The sequence below is a fragment of the Hipposideros armiger genome, unplaced genomic scaffold (genome assembly GCF_001890085.2).
Source record: "Hipposideros armiger isolate ML-2016 unplaced genomic scaffold, ASM189008v1 scaffold_28, whole genome shotgun sequence".
In the NCBI taxonomy this organism is placed as follows: domain Eukaryota; kingdom Metazoa; phylum Chordata; class Mammalia; order Chiroptera; family Hipposideridae; genus Hipposideros; species Hipposideros armiger.
The window spans coordinates 2,635,186-2,652,942 of NW_017731378.1; the positions used below are offsets into that span (position 1 = coordinate 2,635,186).

Here is a 17,757-nt window from a genome sequence, read left to right on the forward strand (position 1 = left end):
GTGTCTAACACTGTTCTATGTTAACTAACTTAATCCTCAGAAGGACCCCCCCCCAATGAATTAGGTGTTATTATTATTACCGTGTTACAAATGTGGAAATTAAGGTTCAGAGTGGGGAAGTAACTTGGCCAAGGTCACACAGCCAGTTGGTGGCAGAGTTGGTATTTGAAAGGTTTTTCTGACTCAAAAGCCTGTGCTTTCTGCTGTGCCTTTTTGTCAACTACTTACTAGATCTTGGGCAAGTTACTTGATTTCTCCCTCACTTTTATCATCTGAAAAGTGGGGATAATAGTAATACTATTTCATAGGTTTTTGTGAGGATTAAATGAATTAACACATGTAAAGGACTTAAAACAATGTCTAGTACATAGAAAGTGCTACTTAAGGGGATGCTATTTATTATTGCTATTATTATTGTCATTATTGCCATTACTCTTCACGGCTTCCAGCCAGAAGCTAAGGACTTTGAGGAAAGTGAAAGAAGGTTCTGGAGCATATTGATAATTTAGAGAAGGTCAGATAGTGGGGAAAGGTGAAAGAACAGCATTCAACCAGTGGTTCTCAACCAGGGACATTTTTGTTGTCACAGTGGCCTGGAGAAGCTACTGGTTTTTGATGGGCAGGAGCCGAGACTGTTAACAGTGGTCAGTCACATCCCAGTGGAGAATGTGCAGGAAACACTCAGTGGGAAAGGATGCTCGGGATTTAACTCCTCGGAAGAGTAGCAGTCCCCACGAGATTGGACAGCTTGAGTAAGTAAGTATCCGGCGTTTGGAGGTTTATAAGGGGCTGGGAAGAGTCAGACCCTGTTGGAGGCGAAGCTTCCTGGCTGGAGGGGGTGGAGGGCTGCAAAAGTAGGCTGGGACCAAACCTCAGAAGCCTGAGCTGAGGGCCTGGAAAGGGAGCAGAAGGTACGGAGAGCCGTGAGGTTCTGGACAGGGAGTATGACATATGTAGGAAGCTCACTCATGGAGCCAGGGAAGAAGTTGAGTAGGAGGAGGAGAATCTGGGGACCCATTAGGGGAGTGGGGCCAAAACCCTGGCAGGAAAGGCCCGTGAGCTGCGCTGAGTTTGAGGTTGAAGTGTGCAGATAAGTGGCAATATCGTGGGCCATTTGAAGGAAAACACGGTGTGAAGATGCATGAATGGAGCATGGGCTGGGCCAGATCTAGCAAGCACATGACCTGGGAGGGAATTCTGGGAGAGGTGGGCTGGTTGGGGACTCAAGGTGACCATGGTGGATTTAAGGTGATGATGAGGAGTCTGGGAGGAGATGTCTAATGAGCAGCTGGAAATGCCTGTTGGAAGTCAGGCCTGAAGTACTGATTTGGGAGTCATTAATCCACATCTACCGAGGACCCGTGATGCTCAATGCACATATAAAATAGGACCCTTTGAGGGTCATTCCTATGGGTTTGCTAGTTGAATTTGAAGTCCTGCATGTAGATGAGTTGATCATGGGAAGAGGGCATGGAGGGGGAAGCACTGAAAACCTTCAGGCCGAGCCTGGGCCCTTTCTGCAGATAAGGGAAGAGAAGAGTTGCTGGCAGAGAATTGGTGAGACCAGAGAACTAGGAGAGGGCCGAGCACTTCCGGAAGGACATCACCAGCACGGGGGACTGCAGAGAAGAGGCCTAAAGGCAGGCTGCTTCCAGAGCCAGTGACTTCAGGACAGCGGTAGGGTGGAGGCCAGAGACAGGCAGTGGAGCTGCAGAAGGAAGGAGGCGGTAAGTGAAGATGGCTGTTGGGCTGGAGAAGGTTGGGAGTCCAAGGAGAGAAGGAGGGAGCTGTGGTTCTGAGGGCAGGCTGAAGAGGATGAATGTGAGAGGACACATTGAGGCTGATGGAGGGGAAGGGACAGGAAAGGGGGCTCTTCTCGGAGCTAAAGGGCTCCCAAGGAAGCACCCCACCTTAGCTACAAAGTGGTGGATTTCTCCAGGTTCAATTGTCCAGCCTTTCTCTTGTCCCCCTCCCCTTAACCCCCAGATTAGGCTATTTCCTCTGCCTCAGCCTCAGGGAACACAGAGAAAAACAGATAGCCCTGGCCTGTAACTATCCTGATTTATCTGACTTTCCTACCCTCAGCCTTCCCCTCCCCAGGAGAAAGTTCAGCTCCCATAAGATGACATGACTAGAGTTTTTTCCTGTTTGCCATCCTCAGTGCATGTGGGTTTTTCAGAAAGCTTGTGGACCACCCTGTGCTGATCTCCCCTCTTCCCTCAAGTCTTCTGTTACTCCTATTCAGGCCGGACTTGCCTTTTTTGGCTGTTGCTTTGATCACCGTCCCTTCTGGGAAGTGTTGCCCTGATCCCTCCCCCACTAGCTCCCTGGTCTCTTTGAGTCTGTCACCAGCGTTAGGAATCAGCAGAGGATGTTGAAAACTCCTCTCCTCTAGGAATCCTCCTCCAATTGGGCTCATTCAATTCTTATTGCTCCTTTCCTCATTGCTCCTTTCCTCTGTCGATTCTGGAGATGGGGGGGGGGTCCACTTAGATAACTTTGCAGATAAAAAGCAGCACGTGCTTTGGTATCTCACTGTTTAAGAACCATTTTGCTTCTGTTGCATTTTTCTGTCCTGGAAAAGAGCTAGAGATCACCTAGCCCAGGGATTTCAAAGAATACTTTAAGCTATAGAATCTTCTGTTCGATGTTGAGTACACACACACACACACACACACACACACACACACACACACACACACGTTGCTGTGGTTGAAGCTTGCTCATGTTTGCTCCAGCTCTTGCCCATAACAGATCTGGATGCTCCTGAGAACCCCTATGACTCCACAGAGCACATCTTGATAGTCTGATGCCTGTATTTACAGGTGTGAAAACTGAGGCCCAGAGAGATGAAGGGACTTGCCCAAGTTCACACAGCAAGTGCAAAAACTCAGGATTTCCCCCCACATTTCTCTCAGTTCTAGCATTCTAGGACTTATAAACCTCTAGCTGAGCTGTCGCTCTAGTGTTCTTTTATGTACTTTGTGTTTGTTATTCATTCACTTAACAGATGTTTATTGAGCACCTACTATGCACTGGATACACGGCAGGCTCTCAGGACTAGTAGGTATCAGTTCTGGGCATCAATGGAAACAAAAGCAGACACTGCCCTCATAGGTCTTTCAGTCGAGCAGTGGGGCCAGAAAAACGACATCTGTGAAAAGTGCCATAAATGAGAGATCAAAAGTGTGATAAGGAAGGCTTGTAAGTAGGGTGTCAGTTTGATGGGGCTGCTAGAACCAAAAAGGAAAAAAAAAAAACGTGGCTTATAAACAACAGAAGTTTATTTCTCACATTCTAGAGTCTGGGAAGTCTAATATCAAGGCACTAGTAGATTTGGGGTCCGGTGAGGGCCCTCTTCTTGGTTCACAGACCACCGTCTTCTCACTGTGCTGCCACATGGTAGAAGGGTCCAGGACGTGCTCCTGAGTCCCTTTTATAAGGACGCACATCCCATTCATGAGGTCCCAGCCCTCATGACCACTCACCTTTCAAAGGCCCCACCTCCTAATGCTATCTATCACTTTGAGCATTAGGTTTCAACTTATGGATTTGGGGGGACACAAATATTCAGTCTCTAGCATGGCGGATTTAACTTAGTTAGAAAGCGACCTGGAACCAAGAGCTAAAGGTAAACTCGGAGAACAGGGGAGAGAAAGTTGTTCCCAGCGGTGGAAGGAGCAGCACATGCAAAGCCCTGTGGCAGGAGGGAGCTGAGAGTGGGCCCGTGTGGCTGGAGCCTGGGAAGTGGGGAGCCGTGGTGGGACAGGCAAGCAGGGGCTCTATCCCAGACAGGGCCGCCCAGGCTGTTACCAGTGCTGGGGCTTTATTCTAGGATTAGATTTATGTTTCAAAAAGATGTCTCCAGTTGCAAAAGGTAACTGAATGCCCTGTCCCCAACCCTGTCCCAGCCGGGTTCCTTTCTGTCTGCTTTTCTGACATCAGTCACGTGCTGCTTGGGGCATTCTAAGCAGGGCTGATTTCCACTTTCTGTGGCATATGCATTTCGGCTTTAAGGTATATGTGTACAGTGTGGTGTATGAATGAACGTGTTGTTACTGTATCATTTATTCATTCAGTAAATATTAAGTGACTAAGTGTCACTATGAGCTCAGTAACCGCTTGATTATTGCTACGGTCAACCCACGTGATGGGTGATAGTGTGTGGTGTGTTCTAGTGTGTGGTGTTGGTGCCTTGTGTCATTATGTGTGAGTGCTTGTGTGTGAATGTGTTGACTGTGTGCTCTAAATGATAGCAAGTGTGGGTAACTGTTATCATATGGCTGTCGGTGTGAGTCTGTGAGTGTCATTGTGTGTGACTGTCGTTGTGGGTGTTGTATGTAACTTGTAACAACAGTGGGTGTGGCTCAGGCTGTGGGTGGGAGGTTGGGTGTTGCTTGCCGTGTGAATGAAGGACTGTCAGTGTGTGGCACCCATGCCCTGACCGGGTGAGGCTCCGTTGGTGTGATGTGTGTCTGTCTGTGTGGGGTGTGGGAGACCCCCAGCTCCTGCCGTAAATCCACAGGAGAATGAGCTTTCCCGGGACTGTTGGAGGTGCTCTCCATGGCCCCTGGGATGATTGATGTGGGGAGTGGAGCCTCTGCCTGGCTCAGCCCTGGGATGTGGGGGCTTAGGAGCCTCCCCCTCTGACGGTGGAGGGAAGAAGGGTAATGGGGCAACTGGGCGGGGCAGGTTGGCCAGACGGGGCCAGATTAATAAAGAGGGACCTGGGGGAGGGAAGACCAGGCAGGCGGCTGTGGCAGGAGGCGGCTGAGATGAAAGTGGCCCGACTGGCGGGCAGGCAGGTGGCCTCTCCCCTGCCCTGTCAGCACTTTTTAATGTCCCCTTGGTTAGAATGTGTGGGAGGAGTGGGCCGCGGGAGGCTGGAGCTCACCTTTCCCAGGCCCTGGAGGAGGGGGCTGGGGCAGCCACAAGGCGGGGTTTCTTTTGGGGGGTGGGAAGAATGTGGCTCATAGGTTTAACAGAGAGGAAAGGCCTGGCTCTGGCCCTGTCTCTGTCCACTAAAAAATTGCCTTAGCTCAGTCTGTCCAGGGGAGGAAGGATTAGGAAGCAACTGGAGAAACAGAAAGCCAGAAAGGGAGGTAGAAGGGGATGACTGTGCGTGAGATTGTGTGAGATTGTGTGTACGCCACACACAGGTTATGGTTGGGGGCGTGAATTTGAACCTGTGTAAATAAATGAGCATGAGGCTGAGTGCATGAGACCGTGTGAGTCTGTGTTTGTTCAGCTCTCTGAGTGTGGGAATTGAAATTTTAAAGCCAGGGGCCTGCGTCCTGGCTTGGCCTGTTGCTGGGGTGTGGTTTTGGACAGGTCATTTAACCTCCCCGAGCCTCATGGCTGCATCTCTAAAGTAGGGATAAGGGTATCTGTTTCCCAAGATGATTGTGGGGCTTAAATAGACTGAAATAAATGTTCAACTCTAAAGCTCTCCATGTGCAATATCATCACTAATAATGACACATGGGGCCTGTTAGGTGACTGTGTGATGATGTGGGTATGTCTGTCGGTGTGATGTGTATGGGTGTGTCTGGGGGCCTGGGTGTCTTTGTGTATCAGTCCTAATGGGAGTCTGGGTGAGAGAACATGTATGTTAGTGTGAGCTCTATTTGCAATGAGTTTGTTGTGCAAGTTGAGTGTACAGATGTTAGACGTGTATTTGGTAGTTACAGTGAAATATGTGAAAATATGTGTGGGCCCAAGAGTGGTGAGTGTGTCTTTGTGTGACTGTAAATGTGTGTTTGTCTTTGGGTGTCAGCCTCATTGTGTGCATCTGTTCGCAATAGATGATTTTGTGTCTCGGAGTGTAAGTGAGTTGTCCTGGCATCTGAGATGGACGTGTGCAGCTTGGAGTGTGCACTCGCTGTGGGGCGGCGTGTGTGGGGTTGTGTGTTGTGTGTCCCCATGGCCTGTGTGTGTCTCCGGGTCTGTGTCCTGAAACAAGTGTGGTTGCATGTGCCTTTGTCTCAGTGGTGTGAGTGTGATGGCGGTATGTGGTGCCGTGGTGTGGCTGTGTGTGACTGTGTGTGTGTGACAGTGTGTGTGTGCGCGTGCGTGCGAGTGTGTGTTTGGTGAGCGGCTCTGCTGCCTTAAGCACCTTTCGAATACATTGGCCACAGCTCATTGAATCCTTTAACAATCTGACTCTGCTCTTCCTTCCCCGTTTTTTCTAATTCAGTTCCTCTTATTACAAAAATAAAAAATAAAGCGCTGCCCCTTTCCAGTGGCTGGCCCTGCGGAGCCCCCCGCCTCGGGACCAGCCTCGTTTCACTCCATTTCGGAGAAAACGGGAAGTCGGTAATTTTAAAAAATATTTTCTACTTTATTTGGGGTTTAATGTTCTTACAGAATCCTGCCGCCTCTCTCTGTCCCCCCTCCCCACCTACCCCCAGCCCCACATGCAAGAGGCGTAATGGCCCGTTCAGGATATTAGGGAAGCCAAGAGCACGCCGGTGTGTGTGTGCGTGCGTGTATGTGCGCGCGCGCGTGCACACGCTTGGATAAAAACACACAGGGACACACATAGGAATACACAGCAGCTCAAACGTATACTCAGACATGAATTCAAACACTGTACCCTTATGCTCAAACACCACACAAAGACACAGCCCCGTCCCCAGACACAGTCACACTCTGAAGGGAAACACAAACGTAGGAGCACCATCAGGGGAGGGCCTCCGGAGGCCGGAAGGGAGTCAGACGGGCAGAGAGGGGAGAACGGAGGGGGACATGTTCCCATTGAGAGACAGACCAGAAGCAACTTTCAGGCAGAAAGGAATGCGAGGAGAGTAGTTCAAGAGAATGAGAGGAGCTCGATCATGCTTGGGCCAGGCATTTCCCTGTTTATACACAGGGACACTGCATGGCCAGGAAGTGATTACTCAGGGTCATGCAGGGAATCGAGACTAGATGTGGGGACAGAAATAGGAATCCTGTACCGCTTTCCTGTGCCCTGCTGTTGGGGTCCCAGGGCGGTTACAGTATAAGCGTGTGCACAGTAAACTGTATAAGGGCCTGCCCACCACTGGTAGCGACCATGAGCAGCCCAGCCCCTGGGCAGGACCTGGGAAGAGGGGAGACAGTGCCCCAGGCGTGTTGGAGTGGCAACTCTGGTGACCGTTCGGTGCTGCCATCTCTCTTCTAGGGGACGTGGGCCTTGTGGTCTGTGCTTTATCCAGAGCGATGAATGTCAAGAGTTATTTCAGACGCTTTTGTGGTGGGGAAAAAAGGAAATGAGCTATCCATTTGTTAAAATGGGACAGGTGAGGGAGAGAAGGGCAGTAGTGGACAGAAACTCAAGATGGATAAGATGGATGGATGGATAGAGATAGATAGACATACTGACCAAACACAAACTGATGAATAGATTTATTTATAGACAGACCAAAAGACAAATAGAGACACAGATAAATAGATGTACAGGTAGACACACAGACTGACATGCATTGTCAGGCAGGCAGGCACTCTCCAGGAGTGACTGACAGACCAACAGACAGGCAGACCAATCGATAGGCAGATAGATAGATGGACAGCTGATTATACAGAAAAGATGGATGTATAGCTCAGCATACAGAATAGGCCTGCCCAACAGCCATGCCCACATTCTATCCTCCTTCCTTGCTCATGGAACCCATTCTTGTTTGGTGTTTGGAGCCTAAGTTCTTTGGGGGAGGTTTGAACCCCTCCCTTTCCCCAAAGGTTAATCTTAGTTGATCCAGAAAAATCATGAGAATTCCATTCCCCTTGCTGGGGATTGATTTAGGAATGCACATATGATATAATTCTGACCACTGAAATTTGGGAGGAAGTCTTTTAAGGAGGTTTGGGGCAAATTTTACCTCACACTTATAAAAGGACCCATGGAAGAGATGCATCCCCTTCTCTCCTTCTTGATTTTGGACTTTGCTATGTGAAGATGTAAGGTCCTGAGGTGCTGCAGTATTTTTGAAACTTTGAGGTTCCTCCTAAGTCAAAAGCTGACATGCCAACTATGGCAGAGGAAGGACGTGAAAAGAACCTGAGTGTTGAATGATGCCACTGGGCCACATTAACCAATTTGGGAATCTTTCTATCCCCAAACTTCTTGTTATGTGAGATAATATTTTTCTTAGCAGCTTAGCCCCTTTTGGTAGGGCCATCTGTTACTTGCAGCCAAAAGTATTCTCATTGGTACACAAATCAACCTACAAATTGGTAGACAAACAATGGAAAATTGGGGAGATACAGGAGTGGTGAGACCAACCAATAGACAGAAAGACATACAGATAGATGACCAATAGACCAACAGTTAGATAATAAGCAGATTCTTCAACTGACAGAGATGGGCAGATGGTTTGTAGATGGATACTAAGTAAGCAGATAGATGGCCAGAGGTGGGTTAGACAAATGGAAATATGGATTGGAGCATGGTGAGATAAAAGGCAGGACTGGCAGATGGAGACATATGCAGAAAACAGGCCACTGACACTTTCTCCAGAAAAGCATCTTTGACCCCAGTCTGATTTGGATTCTCTTTCTCAGTGTTCCCATGGCCACCTCTACACAACACTGTTTCAGCCCTCACCCACTGTGTGGTGAAAATTGGTTTCCTTATCGCTCTTCAAGCTCCAGGTCACAAGTCCCTTGAGGGTAGGAATCACGTCTTACCCACCTTTGATATCCCCAGACTTGCACAGAGCTGAGCACACAGTAAGTTATCAATGAATATTTACTTATCAAACGAATAGCTGTAGATGGATGATGGAAGAAAGGAAGTAAGGGAGGGAGGAAGGAATGAAGGAAGGAAGGGAGGGAAGGAAGAAAAATAGGAAATGGACAAAAAGTTGTACAGATAGATAAATGTAAATGGACAGACAGACAATTTGGCAAGCAGGCTGACAGACCATCAGAGAGGCAAATAGACAGTATGTTCATGTGTATACCAACAGCAGACAAATGAACAGAAAAACAGAATGATCAGCAAATAGACAAATGGACGAAAGAGAGAGAATATGAATGAGTATGGATGAACAGCTCGCCATCAGGAAGGCAGGTATATTATGGATGGACGGACAAATGGACGTTCAGCCACATGGTTAGATAGATCAAAAACATAGAAAAACAAATAAATGGGCAGGTAGACGAAGACAGACAGGTAGTCAAACCTAGGACATGTGGATATCTGGCTAGTTAGATTAAAAAGCAGAAGAAAATGTGTACATAATGTATAGATAGAGATACTGAGAGCAAACGGGTGGAAAGACAGCAGACTCAGTAAGCCCGGTATTCATGTTTAATAGGTGTATTAGATACTTGTTGCTATTAACTATGTAATTTTCTTGTTTGAGAAAAATTCTCTCTGTTCCTCCCTCCTTCCCTCCCTCCCTCCCTCTCTCTCTCTCTCTTCCCACACACTCTATCCTACCTCCTCCCTCTCTTCCTCTCTCTGTCTCTTTCTCTCTCTTTTCCTTTCTTCTCTCATGACCTCCCTCCCTGCCTTCTCCCTGCCCTCACCTGCTTGTCTTTGAGTCCCCATACCCATAACTGACCCTCTGCCTCCCTAATAAGGCATGTTATTGTGTGGCAGCGGCTGCCTCTGAGCAGCGCCTGGGTTTGGGACCGCAAAGGAGCATGGGAACCATGGGAAGGCAGAGAAGCTCCTCTCACCCCACCCTTACCCTCGGCAACCCCAGGCAGCCTTTCTCCAAAACCCAGCAACTATGTCCTGGCCTAGGGTTCTTTTCCTGGTCACCCCTCCCCACACACTTCCTGCCAGAGACTCCAGGCACCTGGAGTTAGGCCTTGGACGTCTTCCTCTGAAATCTGTTTACTTTCCAGGCTCACGGGAAGGGAGCAGACTCAAGACTTGCTTTTTTGTTAAGAGGCAGGGAAATGGTGGCAAATATCGATAGCAGCAAGTGAAGAAGGAAGGTCCGCCAAGCTCCTAAATCCCAAACCTCAGTTCTCTCCATCTTTTGTATCCATCTCAGTTACTGGCCACTTTCTGAGTCTCCTCTGAGTTGCTCAATTCAACAAATAATTCTTGACCTGCCGTGGTGTCTGAGCTACCGCCTCGTGCTGTGGGAGACAAATGGCAGCTAAGGCAAGTCCCTCTCCTGGAGGCACCTTCTCTCTTTCTTCCTCCCTTTATGTGTCTCTCCCTGTGGGGGTGCCTGTCTTTCCCTTAGTTAATGGATCAAGAAATAATCATAAAGTAGCCCCTACATGCCATGCATCTGGGCTCTCTTTCTTCCGTAGCTGTGCCCTCTCTCCACCCCACTCTCACCTGCATTCACAGTCTCCAGGTCCCACCTAGGCAGCAGCAAGTGTAGCTGGCACTTTCCAAAAACAGAAGACCCAGGGGACTAAGGACTCTGTGGCGGTCCCTCTCTCTTTTCCCCCAGGATAACGGGTCTGTCAGAGGACCAAGGGGGTGGGGGACTTCACAAGGAGGCGGCAGTGGGTGCCCCCAAAGTATTCTGCCCCTCCTCCTCATCTTTACCCTCCTCTCCCGCTGCCTGATTATTCTTTCTAAGGCATTTCTCTGAGCCATCACTCCATTGACGAAGGTCATTCAGTGTGGTATTCGGAGCTCACCACAATAGCCCCCAACTTATCGCTCCATCTCCCCCACTTCCGCCCCCACAAGCCCTTCAGGACTGGCCACCTTCCTGGACAGGCCTGCGGCTTCCTGCTTCTCCACCAACCACATTCCACATCTCTACAAGCCACACTCAGATGTCTCCTCTTCTAGGAAGCCTTCCCTGATTGCCCTGTAAGAGGCTCCAGCACAGACCCACAGGCACCAAATACACCCTCACATACATGCACACTAACCTACAAACAACAAGTGCTCACACCAACGCCAAGAAGTACTACGGCTGTGTCTTGTTCTCTCTCCCCCACCCTGGTCAGAGCTCTTCAACAAGCTTCCTTGAGAGCCTACTATGTGCAGAGTGTACTCTTCTCACCCCACCCCCACCCCCCACCCAGGGCATAGATCTGAAGCCAAACTGCCTGGGTTCTAATTCTGGCTCTACCTCTTCCTAGCTATGTGACCTCAGACAAATGACTTAACTTCTCTGTGTCCCATTTCCTTATCTGCAAAATGAGGTTCATCGTAGTACCTACCTCTCACAATTGTTGAGAGGATTGATTCAGTATAAGTAGGGTACTTAGAACAGTCCCTGATGTATAGCCAGTGCTATAAAAGAGTTATTATTCTATTATGCTTCTGGCTCTGGGGATTCAGGGTTCTCCAGTTTAGAGGAAGAGAACTATCAGGTGCTGGGCAGCCCCCGGGGGGGCTGAGAGTCGTACATGTGGTGTCTCAAAAAAACCCCAAAAACCTTGTGAGAAGATACTGTCACCACATTTGTTCCACAGACGAGGAAATGAGGCTTTAGGTAGCTGAAGTGACTCGCCTAAGGCCTCACAGCCAATGCAGGGGAGATTCAGGAGTTGACCTCGGATGCACTTGATTCCAAACCTGTGCCTTGAGGATCTGGGTGGCATATTACAGTGTCCACCACAGGCACCGGCCCAAGCTGGGGAGGGTGGGGCACTCAAGGAAGCCTTGATGTATGAGACAATACCTGAGCTTTTAAAAGAATGAGTAGGGGTTAGGAAGGCAAATAAAACAAGTCAGGAGTGTGGAGTGTAGGGAAGAGGAGAGTTTCCAGGGGAAAGAGGAGCTTGTGCTAAAACCCAGAAGCAAAGTTGACACAGGAGAGGTAGGCAGGGCTCAGATCTGAAGGTCTCGCTGCCCTGTTAAAGAATTTGAGGGTTGTTATTATTATTATTATTATTATTATTATTATTATTATTATTATTATTATTGGAGTGGGGAGCCCTTAAGAATTTTAGAACAATGTGTGACATAATTAAAATTTGCATTTCAGAGTCGTCTTGGCACTGCCACTGACTAGCTGTGTTATTGACAAGTGACTTAACCTCTCTGTGCCTCAGTTCTCTCATCTGTGAAGTGGGGATAATAATCGTGCCTGCCTCTTAGAGTTGTTGTCAGAATGAAGCAAGAGATATGGATAAAGGTGGCATGTGGCAGTCCTTGGGGAAGATTAGTTATTATTATTGGCTATTGCCGGCCGGACTGGGGCGAGGGGACACCAGTGGAAGGCGCAGGGAGACGGCCGCTGCAGGTATTCAAGAAAGATACGCTAAGAGCACAACTAGGACAGCAGCAGCCGGGGTGGAAAGGAAGGGGCCAGTTCAAAAGCTTTTAAGAGGGAAAATTCACAGGACTTAGTGATGCTTAGATGAATGAGGTGATGAGAAAGACGTCATCCAGGATGACTCCCAGGTTTCTGGTTTGGGTGACTAATGCTGGGAACTCACAAACGGACTCAGAACAGGGAGAGGTGGTAAGTTCATTTTTTGGGGTGAATTGAAATTGAGATTCTTGAGGAATCTGGCTGGAGATACTGGTCAGTTGTTCAGAGTTGAGCTCTGAGAAAGGCTGGATGTGGAAAAAACCTGTGGGGACCATTTGTGTGATGGCGGTCCGAGGAGCCGTGGGTCTGGATGAGGTCCCCAGGGTGAGTGTGTGGAAAGGGAAGAGTCATGGGCTGCGGATGGAACTGGGGTGAACACCACCATGAAAGGGGGCTTCGGAGGGAGGCAGAAGAGACCCCAGAGAAGCAGGAGGCAACAAGGAGATGCTGCTGTCTTGAAAGGCCGGGGGGAAGGAGACCCAAAGGTCCCAGCCGACACAGCTCAGTGCCACAGAGAGGGCGACAGACGGAAAAGTGACAGAGTCTGTTGCAGAGGGCAAGGGGTTCCTGGTGGTTGATCTGCGGAGAGCATTTCATTAAAGTGGCGGGTGGGAGACAAGTTGTGATGGTCTGAACAATAAAAAGGAAACTGAGGGTTGTACGTCTCTGAATGGACAGACGTGGTTAGAGACTCCCCAGGGTCAATGCTGGGCCAGTCCCAATGCAGTCTCCCCAGACAACCTTTTGCTTGTGCCCCTTCTCTCATCTTTCCCATCACAGACTGCCTGTATCTGTCGTAGCTGTCTCTGCCGTACGCTCCATCAAGGTGGGATCCTCATTCAAGTGTGGGCCCTTCACTGTACCAGAGATAGTGCCAACTGGACCGGCAGGTGATCGGCTCTGCTCCTGGAGTGAATGAGTGACCCACGGTGAGACCATGAAGAAAGCTTCCTGGTTTGCAGACTGGTCAGTTGGCAGACAATTAGTGAAACTCTTCAGAAAGAGGTGTGATGGGAAGGGGGATGATTGAGGGTATGGGGAGGTGTGACTCCGGACACTCAGGGAAAAATAAATTCAACTGACCTTTGAGCAGAAGTTCTTAACCTTAAAGATCCCCGACCCTTGGACCTGCCTTGAAGCAATGAACATGTGCTCCAGACCAACAGGCATCGCGCTCACATCCAGCCTGCATATGATTTCAGGCATTTCACAGACCCTGCGGCCCACCTACAGGCCTGCTCAGTGGTCCGTGGGTTCCAAGTCAAGAAGGATGTGCTTCCAAATGGAGCATTTGCCAGTCCTGTGACCTGGGGTCCATCACTTACCACCCCACCCTCCCAGGCCTCAATTTCCTTATCTGTAAATTGAGGGCTATGAGGTGGAGGTGAAGAGTGCCAGGAAACCAACAATTGTGTGAGTCATCTCGTGCAGGTATTTTACACACCACAAATACTCTACGCTGTTAGTGGGTAGAATTATCCCCCTTTTGCAAATAGGGAAATGGAGACTCAGTTCAAGAAACTTGCCCAAATGTACGCACGAGTAAATGAAGGAGCTAGACAGCACCCAGGTCTGCCTGACTCTAAATTCCGGGCTCTGTCCTGTAGACTGTGCTGCCTACAGGGTAGAACATTATTGCTGCCTGTCTGCCCACCCCTGGCACGGTGAATGCGCTAATGTACGTGAAAACCATTTGGAAACTGGACAGCACTTATGCTAATACAAGGTACCACCTTGGTCTCATCATTATTGATCACCCGTATCTCAAAATCCCTTCCTTGGCATCTGTTATGTTCCTTCCCCTAACCTCAGGCCACTTATTCCTTGCTTCTGTCACCTGCTCCTCCTTTTCCTCCTGTCTCCTGAGGGTATGTCCCCACCTCTTGCTTCCTGTTCTTTACTCTCGAAATCTCCTCATCCTACAACTTCAGCTTTGACCTCCAAGCAGGTGACTCTCAAATCTCTTCTCCAGCCCAGAGCCTTATTTCAACCACCAGCTGCAAGCGTTATCACTTTAAATCGCTGGTCTCAGATTTTGCTGTGCATCAGGCTCACCTGGAGCGTTTGTTAAAACACAGATTGCTGGGTTGCACTCCCACAGCTTCTTATTCAGTAGGCCTGGGGTGGGGCCAAAGAATATGTTTTTACAGTATTAAACAAGGTACTTTTTTTTTAACAGCATTATACAAAGTATAATTACATACAATAAACTGCACATATTTAAAGTAAACAATTCGATAAGTTTTGACAATTGAATACATTCATGAAACCAGCACCACAATCAAGGTGATGAATATATCCATACCCCCAAAAGTCTCCTTGTTACCCTTTATAATCTCTCTTATCCTTCCCTCAACCTCCACCCCCATCCCCAGGCCTCTTTTAACCTGTTTGTGTCACTACAGGTTACTTTGCATTTTCTAGAATTTTATGTAAATGGAATAATAAAATATGTACCCTTTATTGTTTTTGGCTTTTTCACTCAGCATAGTTATTTTGCGATGCATCCATGTTGGGGCATATTATCAATAGTTCACTCATTTTGTTTCTCCATTTACTGGTGGATGGACATTTGAGTTTCCAAGTTGGGGCTCCCAAGAGGATTTGTGTAAAAACCTGTGTGCTTTAACTTATCTTGAAAGTGGAACGTCTGGGTCATGTGGTAAGTGTATCTTTAACTTTTTAAGGAACTGCCAGACTGTTTTTCAAATTGGTTGTATCATTTTACACAGCTACCAGCAGTGTGTGAGAATTCCAGTTGCTCCACATGTTTGCCAATATCTGGTCTGATCGGTCTTTTTCATCTTAGCCATTCCAGTGGGTATGTGGTGGTGTCTCAGTGGTTTTAATTTGTATTTCCTTAATAACCAATGATGTTGAGCAGCTTTTCAGGTGCTTATTTGCCATGTGTATATCTTCTTGGGTTAAGTGTTAGTTTAAATCTTTTGCTTATTTTAAAAATTGGGTTGTTGGGCAGGCCAAGAGGCGCGTTGGTTAAGAGTTGGCTTGGAACGCCAGCTCTGAGCAGCAGGGCCCCAGTTCGGATCCCACATAAGGGCCAGTGATGCTGCGGCCTCTACAGCTAAGATAATGAACAACAGCTCGACCTGGAGCTGGGCTGCCGTGAGTCGCCGGCTACAGCGTAGGCTGCAGTGGGTCCGCAGTGGGCTGCCGTGAGCTACCATGTGTGGCTGTCCAATGGCCAGCGAGTGACTGCCTCTCACCGGGAAGAACGCAATGATCACAATACCAACATGGGCCAGTGAAGCGATGTTCTCCACAACTAGACTGAAGAACAAAAGGACAGCAACTTGTCTGTTCCCCTTTCCAGATTCCCCAACGCTGTTCCCCTCCCCCAATTCCCCAATAAAAATCTTTAAAAAAAATAAAATTGGGTTGTTTTCTTCTTACAATTGTTCCTTCCTCCTCAAAACCCTCACATTTTCTATCCAAATGTGATTTCTCTCTTCCTGAACTCTCAGGATATTCTGCTTGTATCCTTCTTGGCAATTAGAGCCTGCCCTGAATATTATCATGACTTAGATACCTATCCTGCTAGATTGTAAATTCCCCACAGGGTTCCAAGCACAGGGTATTGTTCAATAAATATTTGCTGAAGGAATTCGTGAATAAGTAAAGGCATGAATGAATGAAAACAAAAAGTAAACATTCTGTTCCCCCCTCATCCTATCCAATATCCATCTCAACCCCTTCAAAGAGACCCACTTGAGGTTGAAAATGTTCCCACGGTAGATAAGGAGAAGAGAGGCAGTGGGCACAGAGTAAGCCAAAAGACCTCTGTCTAGAGAAAACAAGGCAAAGGGAGAATTATTATATTTGACCCAGCCTTCCTTATAACAACAACAACAATAACAATAACAAACATTTACTAAGCACTTGCTATGTGCTGACACCATGCAAAGTTATTTACATGCACTGTTCCATTTAATGTCATCCACCAACAGCCTATGAGATTGGTACTATTCTTCCCCCTATTTTACAAGTGAGGAGACTGAGATTCAGAGAGGTTAATTCACTTACCCAGGGCCACAGAGCTTGGAAGTGGCAGAGCTGGAATTGGGACTCAGTTCTCCCTGATTCTAAGCTGTGCTCTTAGTGATGTGCCAGACCATATGAGTCATGGCTGTATGTCCCCGTAAAGGGTGAGATGCTGGCTAACAGGAGCCATAATTTGTATACTACGCCCACCCTGTAGTGCCTACACAGTGCCTGTTCCAAAGGTCCAGCAAACTGATTGGTATAAAAGTGATCAAAAAGAGGTTTCTATCAAAGGAAGGTAGAGTAGACATACCTTTCCCTATCCTTCCCTTAAGTACAGCTAAAAACCCTGGGCATCGTACACGAAGCAAACATGAGAAAACTGAAAGGTGGAGAGAAGAAGGCAGACAAGATAGGGACCTTGGAACCCAAGGAGTGGCATGGTGATAAGTTCCCTGAGGTTTCTTTTTGTCTCCCCTCGTATATATCAGACCTGGAGCTGAAGAAGCCAGCAACCCAGAAATGCCAACAAGTGCAAACCAAAAGAAAAAAAAATCTTAATGAAGGCCTGTTCTCTCTAGTCAAAGGACTAGGAAAGGGGCAGCCTAGCAAGACAACTTAACCACTCTACTCCAGCCAAATACCACAGAAAAACCTGTGGCCCCACTTCTACCCATGCCAGCAAGGCTGAGTGCTAAGCCTAGACTTATACTCTTACCGGGCTGTAATGAAGCATCCCAACCCCCTGCAGGATGATGCCAGAGAAGACCAAGTAGGAAGCTTGGACATTCGTACTTGCCAGTGGTAACAAGCTCCCCACCCCCACCCAGCAATGATGAGGCAACACTTCCCCTCCACATTGGGGTGGTGTTGGAGGAGGCCTAATAGAAATTTCATCCCCCCATAGTGTCAATGGAAGCTATGTGGGTAACAGTAACACAGCACTCCTACGCCCTCACAGGCAGGAAGCCATCAAAGGAGGCCTAGTGGAGAGCTGTTACCTTCACCTCTATCCAGTAGTAATGAAGAGAGAGGCCAAGTGGCCACTACACCTTGCACTTACAAAGAAGTGTGCTCCCCTTTCCTCTGCTAGAGGCGTGTCAGAGGAAGCCAGCTAAACCAGGTGGTTTAAATAAAATCAAGGGTCTTATAACAATACCCAAAATGTCCAAGTTTCAATAAAACAATCACTCATCATACCAAGAACTAGGAGGATCCTAAACGAAATGAAAAAAGGACAACAAATAGATGCAAACACTGAGATGACAAAAATGTTAGATTTTTTTTTACAAAGATTTTAAAGTAACCATCACAAAAATGTCACAACAATGAGGAACACACTTGAAACAAATGGAAAACAGAAGGTCTCAGTAAAGATACAGACAGTCTTAGCAAAGAAATATAGAGAAGAACCAATGGAAGTCTTAGAATTCAAAAATACTATAACAGAACTAAAGACCTCAAATTATGGGCTCAAAAGCAGAATAGAGAGAAAAGAGAAAAGAATCATTGAACTGCAAGATAGAACAGT

The 17,757-nt window shown here is 47.8% G+C and overlaps 1 long non-coding RNA gene across 1 annotated transcript; it reads left to right on the plus strand.

Moving 5' to 3' along the window:
* Positions 1-593: 593 nt before the first annotated feature.
* Positions 594-14,930, plus strand: LOC109379674 (uncharacterized). Its single transcript, XR_002123252.1, has 3 exons — positions 594-756; positions 1,524-1,727; positions 13,008-14,930. It is a non-coding gene; the product is annotated as an uncharacterized LOC109379674 (long non-coding RNA).
* Positions 14,931-17,757: the final 2,827 nt, after the last annotated feature.